Below are 27,470 nucleotides of genomic sequence, written 5' to 3'. Positions count from 1 at the left end.
GAATATTGTTGTACCTGCAGCTCCAAAATTAAACAATTGTCCATACTGCTGCACTGTACATTGCCATTAATATCAGGTCCAATAGTACAGAGACATGTAGATCAGAAGGTACAAGTAATCTATATTCTAATGCAACAGATCAAAAAGAGCATACAATTACATAAGCAATAAAATAAATGATACATTTTAGAATTACAAACGATAGAACTAGCCCACACCCACACAGTATGTGAGGAAAAACAATTCAACAATAGAGCACAGGAATGTATAGCTGTGGGGGTGGTGGACGGAAAATTAGCACAAAAAAATAATGCACCCATCGGGTAGAATTAGAAATCACAATTGGACATTGGGCAGAATTGCATCAAGGGGTAAGGTCATCGTCTCGCAAGCTAGACTACATCTCAGCCAGCAGAGTGTCCCATCTAGCAAAGATGGGTATTTACGCAGGCTCCTAATATTTTCCTGATGCTAGGTGGAGCCTTCAGCCTGCGCCCAGGCATCTATGCATTGTGCCCAGGCATAGAGCGCAGGGGGAGTTGGTGATTTCCATCTGTGAGTGGACAAGCCCCTAGCAAGTAAAAGAGCCAGGTCTTTGAACCATGCAGTTAACCTGTTCTTTTTGGTCTAGTACAGCATTCCTAGCAGGCACACCTCCCATGGGTGAAGCGAGGAATTTCCTGTGCATCTTGCTAAATAATTTGTGACACCTAGATAGTACTGGGAAAGCAAGGGGCACACCCAGAACCGGTGTCAGATATCAGCATCGAGTAGAAGACAGTGGTCGAAGGCTGCAACTGTGTGGCGGAATTAGCAGTTGATTTTGTCTGGTGTGAGGTAGGCCTGGTGTAGAATGAAGTACTGTATTAGCTCAAACAGGGCAGGATATTCCACAATGCTCTGCCACTCTCTGTCTGTGCAAGGATGATCCAGCTCATGATTTCAGTGGTCGTAGTGAAGTTAGAGGCACTACAGCATGTTTACATAGTGAGCTGGCAAGCCAACTTATTAGAGGGCGACCCGGCCCCATTGACATGTAAATATAGGATCATTGGGTGCATTACGTGCTACTGCTGCATATTGCCCCAGTGTGTTCCCATTACAAGAATAAGGGAACTGTATAGCAGAAATTACCTGGATAGAGTTCGGCGTCCATGACCAGTTTCTCTATTGAGAAGAGAGATCTGTTCTGATATATATCTCAGAGGCTATGGAGCTCCACCTCTGCCAGTAACGTTCTCAAATTGCTCAGTGGTACACCAAGCAAGGGGAGCGCTCAGCATATGACTGTGCCCAAGTTATATTCCACCTAAAATAACAAATACATGGTTACCTACTGCCCCAAAAGGCTTCTATAAATGTGGCATGTGTTGTATTTGTTGTTTTGCAATTAATAAAATAATTAAGTTTCAATATAACACCCAAAAAACTTATTCGATAAATCATTTCATTAATTGCAACAACACAACGCACAGTGTATTGCATTTAATGTATATGTAATAAAATATACATTGGAAGCACTATAAGGCCTCTCAAAGAGAGAATTCAGGAGCACATAAGGGCCAGACGCAACAATAACACACAATATCCATTTGCGGTACATTTCAACACCATACATGGCAATAAAGAAATCATGAATATCGGATTCATGGTATAGATGTGGCACAAATAGGCCAGAGAGGAGGTAATAGAATATCCAAATTATGCCAAATTGAAAGCAGATGGATTGTGACTTTGCGAGCGGTGGAAATGGGGATTAACATTGATAAGGAATTGTTTGAGTTTCTATGAGGGACATACTGAAATGAGCGACAGTATCTGGGATATGATGAACTGTACAGATACAACTATTATATGTATTGTACCATAGAAACCAAAAGTTATTTTTGCCACTCCAATTTATTGACTACAGTTTAATACTGTCTGAGAGCGAAATAGATATGAATAATCTGTGAAGTTGAATTTGTAATATGGCATGAATATAGGGCAAAGATTACTAAGTCATATACATCATATGGAATGGACTAACCACAAGTGACCAACTTTTTTCTTTAATACCAAGTGCATTACTTCTTTGGCTGGTGTTGATGCACTCAGGTGTTGATACAAGGCACGTATACATATGTTACATCATTTTAACGATATGTGTTTGGGATATCAAACATATTTTGCGGTTATTTTCGCATTGCGATGGTTATTTTAAGATGGCTGCTAAATTGGATACAATAAGGGTGCAGGTACATACAGTGTCTTTTTTGCACCTTATCCTTTTAAATTGTTCTAATGTCGGACGAAATAGCGTTCATTTTTGAAAAGCGAGGCAAATGGTACGCGCGGGTTGATTTATGAGATACCATTGTTTGAATAAATAGGCGTAGATACAAGGCACATCTATAGAAATTATATCGCCATAACGGCACGTTTTTGGGATATGAAACACAAATGCTGTGGTTATTGTTCCATGCCATGAATGTTTTAAGATGGCTGCCTAAATTGGTTATATTAAGGATGTAAGCACGCGCAATGTCCGTTTTTTATTTTTACTCTTTTGACGCCGGACGTAATGCTTTTAATTCATGGGAGACGCGGGACGCGAGTGCAAACTTGGACTCGCTGTTGGATTGACGAGAGACTCTGTATTCAAATAACACTTGGGTAAGTGTAAACGATCTTGCTGGTTAAGTTGCCATAGCACTACACACGCAATTGGGTGTTACTATTATTGATTTGTAACATAATAAGTTTTGCTTCGTAATGCTTGAATGAGGATTAATTATTGCAAGAAATCATTTGGGGTGTGCCTTTTAGAATATAGTTTATTCCTTGTGGTAATTGAGCATGTTATCAAACAGAGAGGTTCGTGCTTAGACTTGCTTGAAATTATCTTTGGATTGACAATATCAAACGATGAGAATGCTTAGTATTTGTTTTAATATTCCATAGGGAAATGACAATACCTTTGATGTGCTAAATGACTAGGTTGTGAGTTTGGACGGACTTGCTTACAAAATATATTTCATTTTCTTTTTACGTTTATGACAGATGGGACTTATCATGGCTCTCTTTGGAAGTGTTTACGTTTGAAAATAATAAGAATTTGTTGTACCACTATGTGTGTGAGAAACATAGTGCATGGACATAAATTTTAGGTAAGAGGTGGCCAACATGTTTTTTGTAGTACAGAATATACTGAATGACGAATAGCATAAAAAAAGTGTTGGTTGATTGTTAGACACACAGATTACAATACATTTTTATTGTAACATTTATTTCACAGCATTGCTTGGATTTTGACACGTTTATACTGATCTAAAACAGGATATATCGACTTTATTGACTGATCTTATATGAGTAATACAGGACGTGAATAGAGGTGAGATTCCGAAGGGGTCTCGCTCTCTTCCGGTTGGGCGTGTGAATCTTTTGGCATATGAGCGGGTTCCTTTTCTTTCCTGTTTCTATACATCAAATAAGAAGTATTGTGCATCTCCAACACATGTGTCTAATGATATTGCACAATCAGTTAATAGCATTGATATCTTCCCACTGGGTGCATCACCATCACGGTTGTTTGATGTCCGTTTCTCCCTTTTCGTTTAAATATAAATGAAAAGAATATGGGGGTTGTCCCAGCGGTATTTGACACTGGTCCGGCACTATATTTTAGTCACGATTTATGCTGAAATTAAAGACTATTGGCTTTATCTGATAGACTATAGATATATATAACTAACATGGCGAGTTTGGCTTTATATGAAGTTGTCTTTGTCCTTATACATTCATGGTGGCTATGCAAAATTTTGAAGTTAGAGATCGTCACATCTAAAAGAGAATTAGAAAGAGAAAAAAATAAAAGAAAAAAAAATACTGTTATGTCTGTTTTTAGGAACTGTTTTAGTTTGTGTTTGTTGTATATGTATATATATGTGGTATATGTCTCATTATATGCATTCTATATGTTATTTACAGCCTTGTTGAAGCCCCTTTTGGGGCGAAACGCGCATCGGCTGTTGCTTTTGAGAATAAAAACAATAAATTGGAAAAGATCGACAACTAATTTTGCTCTTCAGTGATGTGGATTCATCTGTGTCTTGTCCCAATACAATAGAGGATGATAGTAATATGTATATGCTGTGCTCTGGTGTCATTGTTTTGCTTGTAACCTATATCACTGTTGTGTATTTAGGATTAGATGCTCTGGGTGGAGGAGCATCAGACACCAATGTTGCACCGAATAATCGTTTGATCCAATGTAATCTAAGTTAACATAACACAATTATAAGGAGACACTATTGATGTGCAGATTGATATAAGCATATCCACTATTTCTTAACCAATCATTCCTGCAATGCAGGCATCCTTGCACTATGGCACAAGGGGGTTTGTGTTGGCGCTAGGCAGCTTTTTTGAGCTTCCGATGCGTCAATGTGTTTTTTAAATGAGACAGCGGGCAGCTGCTAAATTGTGGGCAGCACCGCACTGTGTCATTTCCTTGTAAATATCCCCCTGTGTATTCTAGCCCGCCCATTACTGGCACAAGGCCAGCAAGACGTTTCCATAAGTGGAAAAACACTTCTTCTTAGGTGTTCCAAAGATAATTGTGGCAAAGGATGTACATAGATGAGAACATAAACAGTCTAAAAGGAGGCATTTGGGGTACGGATCAGGAAGTGTCTGCCACATTCACAGCAGGGCTAAACAAAGAGTCATATAATTTAGCATGTTGCATGAAGAAAATCCACCAAAAAGCAAAACAAAAATGATCTCAAACTCCCTCCAAGGTAGTGCTGGGATGGATGAGTGTTGATGCTCTCAATCCAACGACTGTCTGATAATGAAATGAATATCCGATTGATGTTTGTTGATATTCATGTGATATTGTATCCAGATATAAACCTAGTTTATTAGTGGTTTCAATGACATGTGCCGGAAAATGAACCTTAAATGAAGAGCAGCGGGTTTAACAAGGTATTCATTTTATAGAGTTGTTGATGTTTATTATTGTGAGCACTCTAAATTGTGTTTGTAAAAAGGAATTATTAGAAATGTAGGGGGCGATTCACACAATAATTTATGAGTATGAGAAATAGTACTACATGGGTACTTGCTAGGTACTCTTACTTACATTTGTGAATCATCCCCAAAACAAACAAAATCATATTAGTCAAAATGGAAAGGAGGCACAATCCTTTCTATTTGTACTAATTATGTATGAATATTGCCAATACGCAAACATATCTAAGAATAACTAAAAGAGAACTACAGGAGTGAAATTTTACATGCTTCAAAATGCCTTTGTGAATAGTCTCATTAATGTCTTTGGGCACAAGTTGAGGAGTTTTTCAAATACATGAATAAATGAATGAAACAGACAGGTGAAAAAAGGCATGAATACTATTTGGGTATCCTGTTATTCTTCATAACGTTACTTAAAAGAGTCCTGTGAAATTGTTTGACAGCTACTGGAAGAGGGAACTTCAGTTTGTTCCTATGAATGTCATCAGCGTATTCTGAATGCTTAATCACAACTTTCCCTTTCAGCAAACGTCTTTCAAATTCTTTTCAGAAAGAATAAAAACTGACAAAAGGAACAATACACTTCTTAGTAAATTGTCAGCCTTTACATTGAGATATCTTCATATCACAGGGCATGTATGAAGATAATTCCTAAATGCTAAAAGCAGACAGTCGATTTCTAACCCAATAAGAGCTTCATGTACAGAATCGAGGAAGTGCAAATCATTCGGATTCTCAGGAAACAATACCTACGTAATACAGTCAAGTGGCTGACGATCCTCCGCCACAGGGATATTATTGTGGAGAAAATTCATACAGAGGAATGTACTGCTTTTTCAGATTTTTCACCAGAAGTTGGGGAGTTTTAAGAATGCAGGGGCATATTATCAAGCACGGCATGTCAACATGGGCTTCTATTGGAATTCTCTGCGGCATATTATCAAGCCTATTATCGCCGCTTTAGCGGCAGTTTTCTGCCGCTAAAGCGGCAATAATTGTAACGCCGTGCTTGATAATATGCCCCCAACAAGTAAGTATGCCCCCTCGGTTCATATATCTCAGAAGCTCTGAGTAGGGCTTCAGAAAAAATGTCATTTCAGAAGCCTGAAAAGTGCATTGATTATGGGTGAAATAACGGGAAATAGTTCATCCTTTTGAATTGTTGCATAAGATCAATTTAAATAAAAAAATATAAAATGGCTCACTTAAATTTATCACAACTTTCAATACTCACTATTCCTACCTATGGCCTTCCACGCATTACAAGACATATCCACTGCCTTCAAACGTGCCTACTCAAGCCAATTTGAACCAACAGTGAGAAAAATAATATCTCCCGTCTGCAGTGTGCACTTCTCATCAGCCCATCTTGCCCTAAATACTTCGACACATCTATAACAGGTCATGGCCACAAACTAAAATACAAAAATTGTTCACCTAAAGCTCAGCTGACATAAAACACCCGCTCCAAACGACTCCCAATTCCAAACATTTCCTTCACTACGAGAACCTTGATATTTAGACAACAAAGAAACTCCAGGGCTTTCAATCAGGCTTCTCACCTGTAGGTAGGGATGGGGTCTATACTGATGGAAATCCGTAAGAATGTTCTTATTCACACAATAGTTTTAATAAATCTCAAACAATAAACTACCAGCACCATGGTGAAGCATCAGATTTCCATCAAGTGATTCATTAAATATACAGAAATAACTGAAACGAACAGAAATTAGGTGAAGCCTCACTTATAAATCAGAGTTTATAAATCAGAGGGGCATATTATTAAGAACGGCGTTAAAATTATCGCCGCTTTAGCGGCAGAAAACTGCCGCTAAAGCACCAATAATGGGCTTGATAATATGCCCTTGAGAATTCCAATAGAAGCCCAGGTTCACACCAGAACATGGGCTTCTATGGAGTTCTCAAGGGCATATTATCAAGCCCATTATCGCCGCTTTTAGCGGCAGTTTCCTGCCGCTAAAGCGGCGATAATTTTAACGCCTTTCTTGATAATATGCCCCAGAGTTTTGAAGGTGTGCTGTGTAATCATGATCTCCTGTGCAATCATAAATCGGCCCACTGTTCTCTGACTGCATTACCAGCTATGCTTATACCTGCTAGCAGGACTCATTGAGACACACTTCTTATAGATTCAAATGAATATAGACATTAGGCAGATTTATCTTAACAGGACAGTGTTAGATCATGAGCCAAATATACACTGTGTACCTGGATCCAACAAGAACTTTTGACAATGATGAATAGCAACAGCAACACTCTTAACTTCTCTTGTCCACAATTACTTGACAATGGACTTGAACTGAACTCTGAACTTTACTTCTCAGTCCAGGCCAATGCAATGAACAAGACGGCATTCTCTCTGCTGAGCTCTACCCAACCGCATGAATTTCTCATCACTGGTCCAGACAAGGCTAGACTACTTGGATATTTTGTACACATGCATCTTGAGAATTTGCATCCACAAAATGCAAGAACTAAAGAACATGGCTTCAAAAACTTATCTTCACATCAAGAGAAGGGATCTTATTACCAAAGCCTTGAAAATAAGCCACCGGCTCCCAGTGGAACACAGAATAAAATGTAAAGCCCTGTGTAAATTGCACAACATCTTCTATGGCAATGATACTATTTACCAAACAATGGTCAACACTGTATGTCACCAACAGGAAATTATACTCTTGACATCCCTTCCTGATAAGCTGGACTATTTTCAAAATAACAGAACATGGTAATAAGATGTTTAATGTGCTGTTGTCATAATATTGAGTAATCTTCAATCCTCTCTAAATTCAGAGAAGAAACCCCAGAATTTACTTAAAAACTGTGGGTTTCAAAATGTCAATTAAAATCAAAAGAACCCGTTCACCCATTCTGTAAGGGATGGCATTGTGCCAATGCTCATGCTTAAACCCCTCATACTATGCAGCCTTCTGTCCCTCAGAACAGAACTGCCAGAAAAATGAAACCTGCAGGTAAAACTAAAGGGCTACAGAGGGCACCATGTACAACATGCATAGATAAATGCAACTGGTTTCACCTTGCCTAACCCACTCTTCTGAACTAGGCCATCAGGTGGGCAGGAGACAGCAAACACAACTGATGGAATGAAGAGTATTTGAGGAGTGTCAAGAAGTGTTCAGCTGGGGTGAGGGTTGAGGTCCCAGCGCCTGGGAGTTTAGAGGGATTTTCATAGCACAGCAGTGAGGCAAAGAGGAGCAAAGGAGAGGGAGCAGTGAGAGGCCAGAATGGGTCTGATAGAGCACAGCAGAGGGGGCAGGTAGAGCACATTAGAGGAGAGAAGAGATAGCAAAGCAGAGAGAGAAGAGATCACAAAAAAAGAAAGCACAGAGAGCACATAAATGATAGCCAGAGAGAGACGTCTTGGTAGTTACATGGGCATTTAGTGGACTCTGAATCCAAATATAACTATATGGGAATTTATAATTAAGTCAATTTGGCAAGGGTGGTGTGAGAAAGTCATCATTTTGCCCTGTTCACCCCATTATATTTGGCGACGACAGACCCCTGAAAGTCGGTAGCATATATTAAGGCAAGGAGGATTCAAACTACCTATAAGTCCTTAGAATATAATAGGGCAGAAGGATTTAAAGGCCCAGTAAATTTCCTGTCCTGGAGTGTGCACTACTGTGTTTCCTACTGTCAGTTTTAAAGGCATCCATGCTTTGCAGACTGTTGTTAAAAGTAAATTATGTGCAAATTCGAATTTCAAATTAAAGGTACTTCTAAAGTTGTAATCTACCTTATTTTGTACATATAAGTCACCCCTAAGGTCTCCCCTAGGTGCCCTAGGGGTGGGGTGCCATGTAACTATAATAAGCAGGGACAATATAAAATATGTTTTATATGCCCTGGTGAGGGAAAAACTGCCAATGTTGTTTCCCCCATTGTAGATCATTAGCTTCATAGGCTATCATTGAACTATTTAGTTAAGTATAAATATAGCTAGGAAGGGTCTTAAAATGTCTGTGGGTTCATGCTCCGAGGTACGTGGGTTCTTGCTCCGAATTAGGATATTGATTTCAGGAGCCTTGTTCCCTGTGGAATACTGGTTTCTTACCTTGCTGAGTCCTTGCTGGCATTTTTTGCATTCTGTTGACGCCTTGATGCGAACTTTGGAAACACGGAGTATCGGACAGTTTGTATGGATTTCCCCCCTCTCGTTCTTTGTTCCTGCTCCCTTTTGGACCTATTAACCTGGTTTTGTGGCATGTTTGGTTGCATTTGTAGCATAATCCATGTAAATCCTTTTGGATCGTACTCATGGTAACGGTTTTAGCCTGACAAGGTATTTTTCCGTAGGTGGTTTATTTTTGTTATTCTTACCCTTACGTCTGGATAATCTGCTGGTATTCCTGGAGTTAATTCATCCCGAAAGTAGAGGTGGTTTTGGTTTCCATGTTTGGGTCTCAGACTGATGAGAGAAAGGGCTATTGAAGTTAATGCCGGGGTTCCTTTTTCAAATATGAGAGGGAGAATCAGACGCATTTTGTTGCCCGTTTCTCTGCCCCTGCTGTGGGCTGCTCTTGCCTCTTAGTGCACCCTGGTGGGATTGGAATCCCAGGTTCCATCCTCACGTCAGCACCGCCATTCCACCAGATGCCTGCTGTGCCCACAGGAGACTACAAGTCCCAGCATCCTCTGCTGCTAACGAGGGGGAGACGCTGTCATCGCGCTTATAGCACTGCCTCTCCCCCTGCAGCGCGCGACACGCCCGGGATGCGCCCGGGCCAAGGGCGGGCCCGTCTTTGCCCGTCATTGCCAGGAAGAGGCAGGGCAGGGCCACCCCCCCTTGAGTTTAGGCTTTGGGGCCAACAAAACTGGTAGGACTTTCTGGGAACCGTTTAACTTCATTGGGAGCAGCTGGTGGAGCTGGGGATATTGCAAACAGGCGATACACCTAAAACAATTTGCGGATATTGTTTAACTCTTTGACCCAGCTCTCCACCAACAGACTGGTTATTTGTTAACTCGACCCTTGGGACTTTTTTTTTGTACTTTCTTCTACTGTTTTTTACAATCGTGTCTCTTGGGGCTGCCTGATCTCCCTGGATCTACCCTTCGGGTAATTTGGTATTGGTACTTTTTTCCTTTGCTGTGGACACGGGGAAGCGTGGTTGTGTAGCTAAAAAACATCTTCCAGTGATGATACCGGCCCCACTTCCCCACACTTCAATTGAAAGGATGCTCCAGAGAGCTATAGGGGTAGTCTCAACTGAAATAGAGTTTACAGAGAGGCAATTATCCATAACCCCAGACATATTTCTTCAGTCTTCTGAGCCACCAATCTCTGAACTCACTAGTCACGGATCTATTTTTGGTCCACTAGAATCTTTGCTTGGTCCAAGTGAGACCTTCCCACCACCTCTTAAACATTCCCCAGTAAAGCCAACAACCCGTAAAAGTAGAACGACTACTGCTCTACCTAAGCCTGATAGGCGCAAAACGGGTAATGGGCTAGGAACTAAGAAAAGGATTAGTCCAGAAATAATTTCCAGGGAGGATGAACCAGTCAGCCTTGGGGGAGTGGCAGAACCACCCTCTAACTCTTATAAAGATCCTGACTGCCCCTCATGGATGAGGAACTTGATAGTGGAACTAGAGGCACAGATGAGAGCCATTGTCAAGGAAGAACTAGCGCTCCACCTTGGGAACATAGCTAGAGGCCAGTCGTCTGACCTGAGGTCACAGGCCAATCCCACGGCTAATATTTTACCTGCTGTAGTGGAGAAGAAAGACTGCAGTTCACAGACGGATAGAGCAGGACAATCCCCTTTAGATAGATGTGGCCCCTCTAGTGCTCCATCTTGTTCAGTTCCAACGAGTGCTGTTAAGGCAGCGGCATGCAGCACTGTGCAAGAGGGAAACACTCACTCTCATTGTGAGGAACCTGGCATCCATCAGGCCCAAGTACGGAGGTCTACTCCTGGCCCCAGGAGACTCACCACTGAGAATGTGAGTCCTCATCATGAAGACCCACGTAGAAGCAGACTTGCACATTCTGAGCAGATGTTAGGTAGGGTGAGGCCTAATCCTGCAGAGAGTGAGAACTCAGGTCCAGTTTTATTGGCTACTCCAACAATACATCTACCCCCAGCCTCACGTCCCTATGTTACAGTCCTAACTGGTGCACATGAAATTAAACCAGGCCAGAGAGAAACCCAGTTGAAATTGAGGAACAAGTGCCTTTTTTGGCTCACCAGGCATGGGCAGTTTCCCTATGATAGGGCAGGTGAGATATTACTAATGTGAATAGTGGGTTGTGTTGGTAAGAATCCCAAACCAATTAAAGGAGACTGTTTAGTTATTAATTTTAATAATCTCCAAACAGTCCAAATCTTGGCAGACCAGTTCTCCTGTTCTTATGCACCGCTTACAGGGATTCAATCACACACCCTGGACTTCTTCTATACTTGTAATTATCCACCACCCTGCACCCCTTGCACTAGAGTTCCAACACACTGGTTTCAACCCCATCCAACAAAAGGCCAAACCTCTAGAATCCTGTACAATGTTGCAGTAGCAAATAGATTTGGGGCCCTTGAAGAAGTGGATTGACTCATGTTACCACCTAATCTTTCTCCTAGTCGTGGGTCTCGGGGGACCAATAGAAAATTTAAACCAAAAAACATTGGGACCCAGTCACTGAGTATTCTTGGTTTGTTTGAAGATGCCCCAGGGGAGTTTCAACATGAACTTTGTCAGATTATGTCGGTGTTAGTTTAGATGTGTCTAACAATCCAGCCCTTCTCACCCCTGATATCATACCCCCAAGTATGGTTAGAAATAGCTCCCTAACGGAAGAGGGTGTATTAGACACCGGGTCTGAGCCAGAGATTACACAAACCCCCAACCCCTCTGGCCATAAAGTAGATGATGCCATTTTGAACTTAGGCCATAAACTGAGGGTCTTGTTTTGGAACATCACTGGTACTAAAAGTAAACTCCAAAATCCTGACTGGAGGCAATTCGTACAAGATTATGACGTGTGTATGTTCCAGGAGACTTGGGCAAGAGAGGACATTGCCATGAGGGGCTATGTAACTTTTAATGCGCTAGCCACTATGGGGGGGGGGGTAGAGGCAGACCATCGGGGGGGCTTAGGTACGTGGGTTGCTACACATCTGAACTGTACTGTTGAACAGTTGAATACCGCATCTGATGACATCCAGTGTACCCTCCTAACTTTTTCTACCAGGACTAAAATTGCCTTTAATAATATCTATTCACGCCCTGTAACTTTTGCACAGGAATCCCTGAACATAGATATGCTAACAACATTTATCGAACTAATTCCCCCAAATACTGGGATGGTTATAGAGGGATATTTCAACTGTCAATTTGAGCCTCTAGTCATTCCTACTGACTCTTCCCTTACTGATGAGGATTCCTTTTGGTTAATTCCCGAACCGCAAATTCCTCCGGTAAAGGCTTGGACTCCCTTGGTTCTCCAGATCAGTGCAGTAACACTAACTCATGCACTGAGGGCATGTAATGGTCGTACTAAGTCAGACCAACCAGGGAAGCCTACTTTCAATAGACCAGGACAATCATCCTTATTGGATTATATCCTAGTGGAATCAAGCATATGGCACTGGGTTCTCGACTTTGCTGTCGTGTCGGGACACAACAGTGACCACAATGCTCTGGTACTCGACCTCAAGCTCCCAGATCTTTACAGTCCCTCAACTACTAGCCCCTCATCTGGCAGCAATCTAACAATAACCAATAATAGAAGGAAAATTAGATGGGAAACCCTGAAGCAGTCACCAGGCAAGGCTGCTGCCTTTTACTCTTTAATTATTTCACCTTTAGTGGTGATGGAGGAGGCTGCCCTGACACTCAATTCTCCTGATACCATCGCTCAACTCATGGCTTTACATGTGGATCTGACAACTAGCCTGGCCGACATCTTCAATCACCTGAGGCATTCAGAGGGTAAGAGGCGCCCTAAAACTACATAGTTTAATAATTCTTGCCGAGTGGCAAAGGGCACCCTTATCGACGCAATAAAAACCAAAGTCAGATCCCTGATAAAAACAAATAGGGCTCTATATAGTGATAGTATGAAGCTAGCCAAAAAGAACTGGGAGCTTGAAAGATGGGATGCAATCAAACAGTCAGTCACTAGCAGGGATATAAAGACTTTTTGGATCCTAGTTCGAACAGATAGCTCCACAGAAAACTCACCTATTGAGCCGAACATCGCTGCAGACGTCTAGAAATCTAATTTCCAATCGCTGTGTTCCACACAGGAAACCTTGGAGCTTACTATGGGAACTTTATCAACCTCAGAAGGGAATACCCCTGAAGATGTGGAAGGGTTCACTCTGACTGAAGTGTTGAGTGCTATCGGGAAGCTTCCCCTTGGAAAGGCTCCTGGTTTAGATAAGATCCCTGGGGACCTATTTCAGGAACAACCCAATATCTGGGGCCCCTATTTAACGCCATTTTAAATGGCATGAAAATCCCTGACACCTGGTTAGGGGCTGAAATGTTTCCAGTATATAAGAAGGGCTCACCCCTCCTACCCACTAATTACAGGCCGATCCGCCTGATTGACGTCACTCAAAAGTTGTTTGCCAGGATTGTCCAGGAGCGTCTCCAGTCCTGGGTTGACGAGCATGAAATCCTGAGTGTGTACCAGGCTGGTTTTCATAAAAATATTTCCACTATTGACCAAATCTTCAGGCTCCGATTATTATATTGGAAGACGGTGTCAATAGAGGGTGGGAGCCTCTATATGATTTTCGTTGATCTTAAATCAGCCTTTGATTTGGTACCTCGAGATAAACTGTGGGTGGTTCTTGAGCAAATGGACATTCCGCCCTACTTGCTGTCTTTGATTAAGCACCTGCATACTGGAAATTTTTCCCAGGTGAGATACGGGAAATATAGGGAACTAACCCCCTGTTTCCTAGTAAATAGAGGTGTAAGGCAGGGGGTGTGTTCTGGCCCCTACACTGGTCTGTCTTTTTATTAATGCTCTGGTGGACCAATTAAATGAGGTAGCTGACAATGATGCCCCAAAGCTGGTCCGTGACAAGGTGCGAGCAATGATGTTTGCGGATGACACCTTGTTACTATACAAGTCTCCCACGGGCATCCAAAGGATCCTTGACAGCTTCTCTTTATTTTGTAAAGACAGGGGGTTGGAGATCAACACATCAAAAGCCAAGTATATGGTTTTTAACCCAAGCAAAACATCTCGCCCAAATCCCTCTCTAAATGGCACCCAGCTAGAGAGGGTAGCTGTCTTTGATTACCTTGGTGTTACGCTGACAGAAACGTTTGGATGGGGTCCACAGCAAGCAAGGGCAGGCTTAAGGCTAGTACAGATGGCTGGGGGTATAGTAAAATCATTAAGGAACTGATCATATAGACTACCGGGAGCACGCTGGCCTAGATTTACAAAGTCCAAATCAGGAGTGCTATAATGTATGGGGCAGAGCTTTGGGGTCACCTCTCATCCCCCTATGTATGGATCTTGGGATTAGACCCATAGAGGAGGAGATTGGATTGCGACCCTTGACTTTCTGGCGTAGAATATGGGCGACCCCGAAACTAACAGTCTACCAGTCTGAACTTAAGGCGATTCTGGGACTCCCAGGGGTGGGAAAACTATCCTTGTTTGCACACATAAGAGATATGTGCTTCAGATCAGGCCGGCCAAACCTATGGACCCACCCTGAGGAAGTGTCCCCGACAAAATTTGCGGATAGAACTAGTTAAAGCCTACAGACTGCTCAGACTGGCTGAAACTCAGGGGAGCACAAAACGAGGCTGCCTAACTTCTGACATCTTTAATTTTAAAGACCAGTATCTATTTGAGTCTTTCCTTGATGTTGTTCAACTATCCATGGCAAGGAAGCTATATATACACTTCAGATTGGGCTCCCTGCTGGTTCATGCATTTACAAACAATGGTCAAAAGCTTCTCCCATTGGATGTCGAACTTGTGTCAGCCAAGAAGAGTCAATCATTCATGTTTTCTTTTTCTGTCCTGGCTATAATGCAGCCAGAAGGTACTGGCTCTTACCACTTTGCAGGAACTTGGGGTTTAGGCAGTGTCTGGAGGCCTTTAGAGGTTTGAGAACTGACACCCATCCTCCAATTGTTTTTTTGGGTGCCGTTTCCTCAATTCTATGTGGCTTAGGTGCCGTAAGTTTTTAAACTCCCCCCACATATGTTAAACACCCTTTTTGTATTTTCTACTGTTTTAACACTATTAATTCATAAAATCGCAGTTTTTGCTTCTTTTCATTCTGGTTATATTTTTTAATGTTTAATGATGTTTTTATCGCTCAAATCCAGTGATGTATGTATTATACTTTCTGCTTTTATGGTCTATAATGACCGAAATAAAGCTTGAAAATTGTTAATGGTAATTGAAGGACTTCAAAGATGGACAATGATAAATCCAACAACTTGCCAGTGTTGAATTTATCATAACTACTACACAAAATATTGTATAGGACTTTCTTTTCTGTGAGCCAAAATCCAGCATTATAGCAGCCTCTCCTGATTGGTCAGCCTTAAAAGGCTTAGCCAAGCTGCTTTGATGAGATAATAAGTGGCAACATAGACGAGAGGTTATCTGATGGGAGAGCTCTGTAGCTGCAGAGAACAGGCCAGGTTAGTATTGGGTAAATCAAATTGGGCTTCAGAGAGAGCAGGGCAGTAAGGAATTCCAGCCAGGCCTACCACCTTTTCCTGTATCCCAGCCGGATGGCAGGCCCGGGAATGGAAATTCCAAAAGGTCAGGAAGATGAGTGTTAAGTGAAATGAGCCACCGCAGTGGGTTGGTTTAGCCAGCTCTTACTCCAAAGAAGAGAAATCTCCATCTTGCATTTTAAAGTGCAGTGCTTTGTGGGACAGGAATACGCTACACTTTGGAGAAAGCTGTCATGCTTTTGAGTGGCACCCTGCACCTCGTTGGACAGGGGGGCACACAGCGCTTGTTGCCCCAGATAATTGAATAAATATGTGAGAGCTGCATAGCAACTCAGATTTGCTGCCTGAAATTACAAGAAGAAGGACTGCCATGCTGGAACCCTGGTCTGCACCGCAAAGAATTTCTCCCTGAGGGACTGCTCCTCTTGCACACTTGGAACTACAACCCTGAGGATTTTGTCTTGCTTCAAATAAAATGAAGGCGTCAACTCCCTGAAAGCAACAGGTTAACAGAGCTTCCCTGCACCATCTCCCACAAGAAGTACCCAGCCTGAAGTGCGTACAGTGAACTGTTAAGGAATCAGTCAAGTGCATTGTGGGAACTATAGTTCCAAAATTCCAAGGACCGTCTCAAACCTTCAGGACCCTTGGATTTGTGTTTTGGAACCATTGAACCCTCAAAGGGAACATCAGGAAGAATTTCCATAAGTATTAAGAAGTTTGGTAAATTTTGGGGAAAAGCTCCATAAGTGGACCGACCCGACATTGAGAGTCTAGTTGATTACCTTCAACTGTGACTCGGCCTTGATTTCTGGTTTGTCCTGCTGAAACCCCCGGGGCTCTAGACTTCTAGGATTTGACTGGGACCTTGCCGAAAACCAATCAAGTGATGTCACATCAAAATCAGCCTGCTGGAGGGGACCACACGATGTCGAGAGAGAAACCCTCCAGAAAAGGTTTTTTAAGTGTGAAGGTAAACCTTTGACCAGGGCCTCCCGCTTAGAGATTCTGACCAGGGCTCCATCTCGGTCAGCCTCAAACTTTGACTTTGTCACAGTCAAGCGCGACCACATGTCCCAAGTTGGCGCCGTATGTTTTTAAGCACCTGAAAGTTTTTAATCTTTAAAAATTCCTATCTCTGGTTCCCTATATTGGATGTTTGTTGTGTGGGTGTAATTTTCAAGATAAACATATTTCCTATTGCAATAAATTGGCGTGGGAAGTTCATTGTGTGTTGTATCTTGCTTATATAATGCATTAGTGTTTTTACATGCTTTACATACATTTCTCCTAAGTTAAGCCTGCCTGCTTGTTGCCAGCTTCCAAGAGTTGAGCAAGGCAATAATATATTGAGACCTTGTCTGGACCTTCTTTTGCATTGGTGGCATATTGCTAGTGGTAGGTGCAGAATTACCCCTACTAACATTCCACCTTCCAACTGGTGGTCTCCTCACCCTCCTAAGTGCCGGCTTTACCCATCATGGAAAGAATGCTCAGGTGAAGGACACACCTAAGAGACCCCACCCAGCTGTTGTTGTTGAAATGAAATGAAATGGGATGTTTCCACTCCTGAGAGTGAAACCTGGAATGCCAGCCAGAAGGGAACCCCTGCCCAACAATAGCTCACAGAGAGGAACACATCATCTGTGTGTTCAGCTCTGGGCCTAGTACTACATGGATTTGAAAAAACAAATTCAGCTGTCCAGTTCATTTTATTCCAAGAACCTCTTTTTTGTTAGCCAGACATAATCTATTATTTTGACACATATTTATTCTGAGTATTTTTACTTGGGAAAATGTCATTTGTCCATCAACTATTTCCATAGCAATTTGATTTTGGTAACACTCAGTACTGATTGGGTCCCTGATATATAATGCATATAAATAAACCAATTATTCAAGACAGGGAGGCAGGTTATTTATCTCTTGGCTTCTAGGCTAAAGAACCAACTGCCTACACACTCGAGGAATGTTTCACATCGTTTCAGTTTTAGAAAACAACTGAAAACCGGGCTGTTTTAGGTCACGGAACCTGGTTTAGTAACTCAACCCCCTTAGGTGTGCTGTGAAGCCCTTGTCTGTATAAATCACTGTAACACAACGTAACATAATATATAGCGTTTATTCAAGCTCGCCCTCTACACTGCATCCAATATAGATGCAAAGGCTTCTACTATTAATGCACAAAATTGATATGTGGCATAATCCCCGATCTAATATTGAAATATAGGGCATGAGATGCTAACGTGAACTTTTTTGTTTCACAATCGACTCTAGTTTGTGATTCACCTTTTTGGATTTGAAAGTGTGTCCTGCACACCTAAAGCAGGCCAGAAGCTGATTAACTACACCTAAAGGAAATCACTTTCCCACTGGAAACTTGGATTAAAAGGTCAAATAATAGCTATGCTTTCTAACTTTACAGTCTGCACAAGCAGCAGTGCTTCACTTGAACATCCTGCCCCCAGTGGCTAACATTAGGCACTGGAGGTCCCGCAGTGCAGGGAGGGCCCCAAACTCCGGGGGAAGGGGGGGAGGGGGGGTGACCTCCAGCACTGTGCACGGACGGGTCAGGACGCGTGGGGGTTGGGGGGTCTCCCCCTCCATGCACTTTGCAGCGGGGACCCTTCATGTTTCATTGCCCCATTGCCTCCCCCTTTTATTTTATGGGCCAGAGAAATGAGCGAATAAGATCCGCAAGCTGAGAGCGTGGAAGAGAGCAAGATGAAGTAAACATCTTTAAAAAAGAAAAAAAAAAAGCTGAATGCTTTTTTTGAGGTAGAGTGAAAGTCGGACCAGAAACAAGTGTGAGTTCCAATGCAAAGCAAACACTTTAAAAAAAAACTAATTGCCGTGGGGTTGGTCTGTAGGGAAATCGAGGACAAGATGGAGTTACAGGAAGAGGCAGATCGGGCTGAAAATGCAACATCTTCCTCTACTATGAGAGAGGACATCATAAAGTCAGGATCTGATACTCAGGGAGTATAACTTTCATGGAATTAATATTTTGTACGCAGTATACATGAGGCTGACACTTTGCTCTTGCAGTTGATGATGCCTCAGAATGCCCATGACTAAGCAGGATCAATAGCACAGAATGTCCTCCATAACGCTAGACATTTAAATGTGAGTCCAGATTAATGTTTTATGAATCACAGAGCGACATTCTACGATGAGATTTACTGACTCAAGCGTCAGTTAGGTGCACAAATAGCTTTGTGACCCATGCGTGTTTATATTTACCTGCACTTTAAATGTGTGACGGAGAAGCTGAACTTTAAAAGGACACTCAGTGAAAAAATACATTATCAAGAGAGGCAAGAAGAAAACGACTGGAAGATCTCCAAGGCTCTTACCATTCAATTGATTATGATTATTGGGACAGATTTACAAGCCCCTTGCGCCTCTTTTACGCCGCCGTTCCGTCACTTTTGTGACGCAGCGGCGGCGCAAAGCCAACGCCATGGTACGGGGTACTTACAACGTGACACATCTGGGAGATGCGCCACATTGTAAAGCCCTGTGCCACATGTAGGCGTTCCGGCAGGGGGGGGCGTTCCGGCGCAGGAACGCCTCCTAAAAGTGGCAGAGTGAAATCTACAAGATTTCACTCAACACTTTTAAGGCCATGCTGCGTCAAAACCCTGAGCCTGCTTGAAGCAGGCATAAGGATTGACACAGCATTTTAAAGATAGGGCACTCCCGAGCCTTGCTGGAGCTGCGTCGCGCTTGCGACGAAACTCCAGCAATGCGTCACCTTTACGGCAGCAGATGCGTCACGCACCTGTCCATTTTTGCCCCATGGTGCGCCGCATTGTAAATGCGGCGCATCCATGGTGGCGGAGCCGTGACGCACAATAACTTGCGCATCCCTGCTGATATGCAGGGATGACCAGCTATTGTAAATCTGCCCCATAGTTTGTAAACTTGAATCAGTTGTGTCTGTTCCTGTTGGCAACACAGTGGAGACTATTCTCCTCGGGAGACTGACTTAGGAAAAAAGACTGTTTAGAAGACTATAAACAGTGCTAGGAACGGAGGAGCCTAGCGCGCAACCAAGATGGCCGCGTAGGTGCGAGGCTCCCGAGGACCTCCGCGACCTCCTATGACTATCCTGAACATATCCTGTCCTAGATGAGGGGACTGTGTTGGTGAGCCCGAGCTGAGGTGGCGCCCGTTTTCCGCTTCCAAATTGGACCTCGGACACCGACTTTAGCACCGATTGAGGTTTGCGGCCTTCTCCTAGCCGAACCCCGGATTTGCGTTGTGGGGCGATCCAGTGACGAAGTGAATAACAGCGACGGACAGGGCTTGGTGGCTCGCGTAACCCGCACTTTCACTTTCGCACCCTCCTTGCTGTATATGCGAGGTTGGGTCGCGGGGCTTTGTGTGTTGGTGTGGCCTCGCTGGGGGACCCTGCCTGCCCGCCGGCTGTGATCCGCCCCGCAGATCTGGGGTAGCAACCCCCCCGGAGCCCGTGGACCGACTTGCCCGCCCTTCACGACGTGGCTGGTGCGATTGGGAGACTGGGACCATGGCCACGAAACAAGATGGCGATCGGGCAAAGGTAAAATCGACCCGACGTGGCGCAGCCCACCAGTCCAACAGCATGGATCGCTATACCCTCCAGAAGGGATCTCCTGAGGTGCCGCGCAGGTCCCCTGAGGGCCCTACTGATGCCCCCGATCTGCCCACGGATCTGACTCTGCGGGATGTCATGGGCGCCATCGCCGAGATGAAGGCCTCTGTGGGCCAGCGTTTTGACACACTGGCGCAGAAGATCGACTCGGTCCTCGTAGATGTTGGCCTGATAAGGGCCGATCTCTCCAAGACCAACGACCGAGTCGATTCTTTGGCCCACACCGCATCGGGCCTTACGACAGATGTGGCGGCCCTGCAAACGGAGGTGCGCCGGCTTGCTCGGGCGAGTGCGCTGATGGATCGTCGCCTGGAGGACTCTGAGAGTCGGGCCCGGAGGAACAATATCCGTATCATCGGGGTGCCTGAGGGACGTGAGGAAGCGGCGGCGGACCGTTTTGTGGAAGACCTGATTGTTACCCACCTCCAGCCACGGGGGCTGAGTAAATTCTTTGCAGTGGAGAGGGCCCACAGGGTTCCTGGGGGAAGGCCTAAGGTCGGAGCCGCTCCGAGACCTCTCATCGCCCGGATTTTTAATTTTCGGGACAGAGACGCTATCCTCCAATCCTCCAGACTACAGGGACCGATTAGACTTGACAATATGGACATTAATTTCTATCCTGATTTCACCCCTGCGGTCCAGAAGCAGAGACTGAGCTTCCTTGGTGTCAAGCGCCGTCTTCGGGACCTAAATCTCAAATACGCCATGCTTTTCCCAGCTAAGCTGCGAGTGGAGGTGGAAGGTCGCACACACTTTTTTGATCGTCCCGAAGCGGCCGGGGACTGGCTGGATACTCTGTCTGGAGAACGGGATCGGGGTTGCGGGGGTGGAGCGGCCGGGGGAGAGGGCTCGCCGGATCAAGACTGAGGGACTAATATTATGCCTCGCTCGGGACAAAAATGATGCCACTTTTGGCTATACGTCGGATTGCTTAAGTTCCCCTCCTATGGAGGTTGTGTGGGGTCTCTTGGGGGTTCTCCCTCCTCCTCTGGGGGTCTAGTTAGTTTAACTATCTATGGGGCGACAGGCACACTGCACGTTGGGGGGGCTGTCTGGGCTCATGCAGGGGTGCAGGGAGGGGGGAGTTTTGTTGGGGTGGGTGGGCAGGGATGGGGTGTTGTTCGTTATTCTCACAAGGAAACCCTTTTTTTGTGTTGGTTCTACTGTGCTCTCGGGGGGACGAATGATGGTTTCTGTGTATGATGGGGGGTAGGGAATTGACTTTGTTGTCTTGGAACGTCAATGGACTGGGGGACAGGATCAAACGAGGTGTGGTCCTACAGTATCTGAAGCGACTTTTCGCCTGATGTGGTCTTCCTGCAGGAGACACACCTTATTGGCAATTCCTTCTGCGCCATGAATCGGCGTGGCTACCGCCTCGTGGCCCATTCGGGCTTCACGTCAGGCTCGAGGGGTGTGGGTATCATGGTAAAGAACTCGCTCCCGTTAGAAATTAATGAGGTGCTCCACGATGACAGGGGACGTTACACTGTCTTGGTGGGGAGAATGGAGGGCAAAGTGGTTGTCTTTGTGTCAGTGTACGTCCCACCGGGGTTGCAGTCGACCACCTTTGCGGATCTGGGGCGCCTCCTCCTTGGCCTTCCGGGGGGGCTTCTGGTGGTGGGGGGGGATTTCAACGCGGTGGTTTCTGGGACTGTGGATCGTCACCCCCCTAGGGACCTCCCCCGGGCACAGGCGTGGCTGTCCGGCCTCTTGGATACACTGGGATTGGTGGACTGCTGGCGCTTAAAACATCCCACGCAGTTGCAATACACTTTCCACTCGGGGGCCCATGGTAGTCTCTCACGGCTTGATTATGTCCTTGTCCCGGCGGCCCATGTCGGGAGGGTGGGGGAGGTGCGCCATTTGGCACGGGGTATCTCGGACCACTCCCCGCTATTGTTGCATTTTGATGTCTTTCCGAGGGCTGAGAGCAGGGTGGTCCCAATCAATTCCTGGTACCTGCGCGACCCCACCATTCGCGCTGACTTGATTAAATCCCTCCAGCGCTATTTAGAGGAGAATGTGGGGTCAGTGCCTTCAGCTATCTCCCTGTGGGAGGCCTTCAAAACAGTACTTAGAGGGGAGGCCCTATCCCTTATTTCCCACGCCGGAGGCGCGAGCGGGAGGAGGTGACCCGGGTGGAGGCTGAAATAGCGGAGCTGGAGGGTAATCTAGAAGATGGGGTGACGGACGCTGCACTACATGTCCTCCAACTCAAGCAGGCGGCTTATAGGGCCCTCGTTACGGAGGCGGCCAGGGGCCTTAGTAGAGAGCAACAGGGGCGACTGTATGATGTGGGTGATAAGGCTGGTAAACTGATAGCGTGGTTGGATAAAAAGGAAAGAGCGAATCGTGTGGTCCCGCTGATTGAGAAAACGAATGGTGTGTGTGTAACTGAGCCAGAAGAAATTGTCTCCTGTTTCGCGGAGTATTTCCGCGAGGTGTATTCCCCGGTCTCTTCTTGCTCGGAAGAGGATTCCCGTGCCCTGCTCAGGGATATCGCGCTGCCTTCCCTGTCCGGGGAGGACAGGGTGTCGCTGGACGCCGCTCCCACCTCCGACGAAATCGCCCTCGCCATACGCTCGGTCGCTTCCGGCAAGGCCATGGGCCCGAACAGTATCCCTATCGAGCTGTATAAGCTGCGACCGGATACATTGGCGCCTCACCTCCGCGCAATGTTCCTAGCGGCCCACTCGTTGGGCTCCCTCCCGCCTGACCAGCGTCTGGCTACAATCGTGGTGATCCATAAGGAGGGGAGACCTCGGGATCGGGTTACTTCTTATCGGCCTATCTCACTACTGAATGCGGAGCCCAAAATTCTCGCTAAGGTACTCGCCAATCGGCTGGTCGGTGTGGTGGGAGATCTGGTTCATCAGGACCAGTCTGGCTTTATTCCCCATCGCAATACAGCCCTTAATCTGCGGCGTTTGCATGGGGTGCTTGCGCGCGTCCCATTTATACGGGAACCGGCCATTTTGGCGTCCTTAGACGCCACCATGGCGTTTGACACGCTTGAGTGGCCATACATCTGGGCGATGCTCGCGAAGTTCGGATTTGGCCCAGGATTCATCAGTTGGGTCAAATTGTTGTATGCGGGCCCAATGGCGCAGGTGGTCGTGAACGGAAGAGTATCGGCCCCGTTTGAGCTGGGCCGGGGCACGCGACAGGGCTGTCCCTTGTCGCCGCTTCTTTTTGCGCTTGCCTTGGAGCCCCTGGCGGAGTGGCTGCGGTGGGAGCCTTCCATCCGTGGTCTCCGTTGGACCCCCGAGTATGAGGACCGCGTATCCCTATACGCTGATGACATCCTTCTGTACCTAGCCTCCCCACGTAAATCACTTATAGTGCTAGTTGATGTTTTACACTCGTTTGGTCGTAACTCCGGTCTCGTCATCAACTGGGCTAAATCGTGTGTGTATGTTCTCTCTGGGGAGGCTCCTATTCTCCCGCGGGGCTGTCCGATCCAGATCGCCCCGCAGGGATTTCGGTACTTGGGTGTCTTCATTACTCTGGACCCGGAGGCCCGGTATGAACGGAATCTGCTTCCCCCCCTCCAGCGTCTGCGGGTAGATGTCACACGCTGGCGGCGCCTGCCGCTTTCGCCGCTCGGCCGGGCGGCATTGTTCAAGATGATGTCTCTGCCGCGTTTTCTGTACGCTTTGCAGAACACTATGGACTTGGTCCCGGCGCGCTACTTCCGTGAGGTGGAGAGTCTGCAACGCCGCCTGTTCTGGGACGGGAGGCCGCGCATTGCTCTGGCTAAGCTGACGCTCCCATGGTTTGACGGGGGGATTGCTCTCCCGGATATTAAACGGTACTATTGGGCCTCCCAGCTCGCCGCCATTAACCATGGCCTCTTCGGGCCCGCCTTAAACCCGGCATTTGAAATGGACAAGATGCTCCTGCCAGGTGGCGACTACAATCGAGCGCTCTACTCTAGCGCGCCCGACGCTCGTCCGACGGGCCCCACGCGTGTCATGGTGCAAGTCTGGCACGCGGCCAATGCAGCTATGGGGTGGAAGGACCGTTTGACCCGGGCATCACCACTATACGCGTCTGAGCGGTTAGGTTCCCTGTGGACCTCTAGGGGCTTCGAGAAGTGGGACATAATAGGTATCAGTAAAGTTGGGGATCTTTGGACGAGGGGAGGATTTAAAACGTTCGATATGCTACAGACGGAGTTTCAGTTGCAGGGCAGTGAATACTTTCGGTATTTGCAGGTCCGTCATGCGCTGGGCTCCGTCTTCTCGGACGTTGCCTCCATCCCGGAATATTCCCCCCTGGAGGATAGAATGCTGGATGGGCACGACCCGGACAGCACGATCTCACTTATATACAAAAAGCTCATAAACGACCGCTCGGGCCTGTTGACTGCCCTTCGTGCGGCTTGGGTTGCCGACGGGCTGGAGTTGGACGACGAGGACTGGACCTCCGCGGTGGCCTCCCCGAAGGAGGTGGCCATACCGGCTCGCCTTCGCTTCGTCCAGCTCAAGATACTCCACCGGGTCTACATGACGGGGCCAAAGCTTCTGCGTATGGGCTATGTTGGAGATGGGTTGTGTAAGCGTGGGTGTGGTGCTTTGGGGACCTTTATGCATATTTTGTGGGAGTGCCCGGAGGTAGAGGGGTTCTGGCGTGGTGTACATGAGGTGCTGCGACTGGTTACGCATGTGGCGTTGTTGCCTGAAGCGAGGAGATGCCTGTTGAATGTGTGGGAACCGACTGATTACTCGGCGCCGCAGACGTGGTGGGTGACTCTGGGATATATGATAGCCAAGCGTGATATTGCTCAACTGTGGGGATCCCAGAGGCCCCCGACGGTCTCGGCCTGGAAAGAACACATGGACTGGTGCATGTTTCGCGAAAAGGTGGTGTATGTGGCGAGGGGTAAGCCTGGGACATGGGTGAAAGTATGGGGCCCCTGGAACGCCTACCGAGGGGGTATCTGCGCACCACCGCTGCTGCCTGATGCCTCGCCAGCCCCATCCCCTTAGCCGACTCATTCCTCCGCTGCCGGGCATTGGGTTCCCCCAGTCCTCGCTCTGTTCTCTTCCCCCTCCTCACACTTCTGGGTATAGTTGGGATCCCCCCTCTAGGGGAGCACGTGCTGCTATTTTTGATTGTGGGTTGCCTTGTGGGTGTGGTTTTAATTTTTGTTGTTCTTAATTTAAAATGAAACCGCATACTGGGGCCTGGATGATGTGGCTTTGACATTGTTACCTACGGAGAAATGCTCCTCCTGTAATACCACGTGTTCCATAAATGTATGTCGTATGTTCCTACCATTGCTAGCGGCCGGCCGGAAGGTTGTGGGCCCATACTTGTATACTTTTAAGACCTGTAATAAACGGTTTCAAAAAAAAAAAAAAAAAAAAACAGTGCTAGGGTCAAAAATCACCCCATTCTCACTGTCACGGTGAATTGAAGTAAGGCCGTAATTGACCCTGCAGGCCATCGCGCCATCATGACAAATTATTTGAGTATAAAGTAAAGATGCCTAATCCATTGCTGATGAGCTCCTTCTTTCAACTTCTGTTACTAAATACCCACCGCAATTTAACACAGAAAAACTTTCATTATGTTTTTTTTTTATATTATCACCGGGGGTAATCTAGACCATATGTCAGATTAAATAAATTGTTGCATTGCCCTTGCCTCATGCAAGGTAACGCAAGGACAACTCAACACTAAGGTCCGATTTACCAAGCTACACAAGGCCTCCTTGCAAGGCCCTGCATCTCTGGGTAAATCTGGAAGTCTCTTACTTGCGCTCCTCTGCCCCTGTGAGGCATTTCATGGGTGGAGTTTGGGTGTTCCCACGCATCAACCCAAGGATTTTGACACATACCCAGATTAACCATGAGTGGTAGACCTGGGAATGAGTGAAAATGTTACGCCTTCTAGGGTAGGCGTTAAAATGCAAAATATCTTTATTTCTCAATGTATCTCCTCTTTTACATATGCTGAATTCTACAGCGCACGTAAACAGAGGAAAAAGCTTCAGAGGATTGATTATGTGCAGGAAGGTGTGTACCTTCTGGCACAAAAACAATCCTTCCTGCAACGTAGGCACCCTTGTACCATGACGCAAGGGTGCCTGCGTTGGCGCTAGGCAGCCAAATGTGCCCTTGCACAAGGAGGGGACAGGAAGGCACGATATAATGTTAAATATAGCACATTCCTGCCCTCTCCCTTTCACGCAGAGCAGCAAGGTGTCTTGTTGCATTTCATGAAATATTGATAAATCTGTCCGCATGTCTCTTTCGTGCCTACTTTGTCTATAAATCCACTTTAGAATTTACAATGAGGTTGCAGCAGTCTAATAACAGTTCACCAAACGTCTTTCTCATGCTGCCTACAGTGATATTGATTGGTAACTTGATGACATGTTTTCTCTCCACTTCTTTAAAATAAACATCATTTCCGCACTTGTACTGGATTTTATCTGACCCAGGCCCCTTCCGCACTTTTTGAGATATCAACAAGTATATATTTCACATTTATATATAATATACCCAACGGATTTTTATGGCAGTTTGTTGTGCATATTTGGTCTGTGCTAAAGTCCAAATTATCTATTATTTAAATATAACTTCATTGCACAGAAACACCTTAGGGGAATAATGATTATCCTTTGTATTTCTGGCTCTTAATTGACAACAAATTTCAAGCTTTTATCTCATGGTGAATTCTGAAGATTGTCCCAGTCACCAAGGGTGGGTCTCCTATTACGGTATTCAGCCACTACACCACCACTTTGTCTAGCACACTCTCACTGTAAGGGTTTTGAAGCTGGAGCACATCCTCTACAGGAAGGATGCAGTCCTACTGAGGGAGAGGAAAAAACATACAAACTGAAAAGGCTTTATAGACTGGTGAACCCATCTCAAACAATTACAATTACATGGGCCTAGATTTAATAAAACGTTGTGCTGGGCTTGCGTTACTTTTGTAATGCAAACCCAGTGTAAAGTGATGTGGTAGTACAGAATTTCCAATGCAAATCAGGATTTGTGAGGTAAAGTTGGCCAGAGTAGCACTAGGAGTTACTTTGCATCAAGGGGACAGCCCAAGACTGGTACTTGGCATTCCCATGCAACCA

At 45.7% G+C, this 27,470-nt stretch overlaps 1 long non-coding RNA gene across 2 annotated transcripts in view; it reads left to right on the top strand.

The window, feature by feature from the left end:
• Nucleotides 1-2,582: 2,582 nt before the first annotated feature.
• Nucleotides 2,583-27,470, top strand: part of LOC146861977 (uncharacterized) — a 205,823-nt gene continuing 180,935 nt past the window's right edge. For both annotated transcript variants that reach the window (XR_014978354.1, XR_014978353.1), the window contains exons 1-3: nucleotides 2,583-2,655; nucleotides 3,043-3,149; nucleotides 3,278-3,373. This is a non-coding gene — a long non-coding RNA (uncharacterized LOC146861977). The remainder of the gene's footprint in view (nucleotides 2,656-3,042; nucleotides 3,150-3,277; nucleotides 3,374-27,470) is intronic.

This window comes from Triturus cristatus, chromosome 2_2 (genome assembly GCF_964204655.1).
Source record: "Triturus cristatus chromosome 2_2, aTriCri1.1, whole genome shotgun sequence".
Lineage (NCBI taxonomy): Eukaryota > Metazoa > Chordata > Amphibia > Caudata > Salamandridae > Triturus > Triturus cristatus.
The sequence above is the reverse complement of the archived record's forward strand: the minus strand, read 5'-3'. Positions and strand labels throughout refer to the sequence as shown.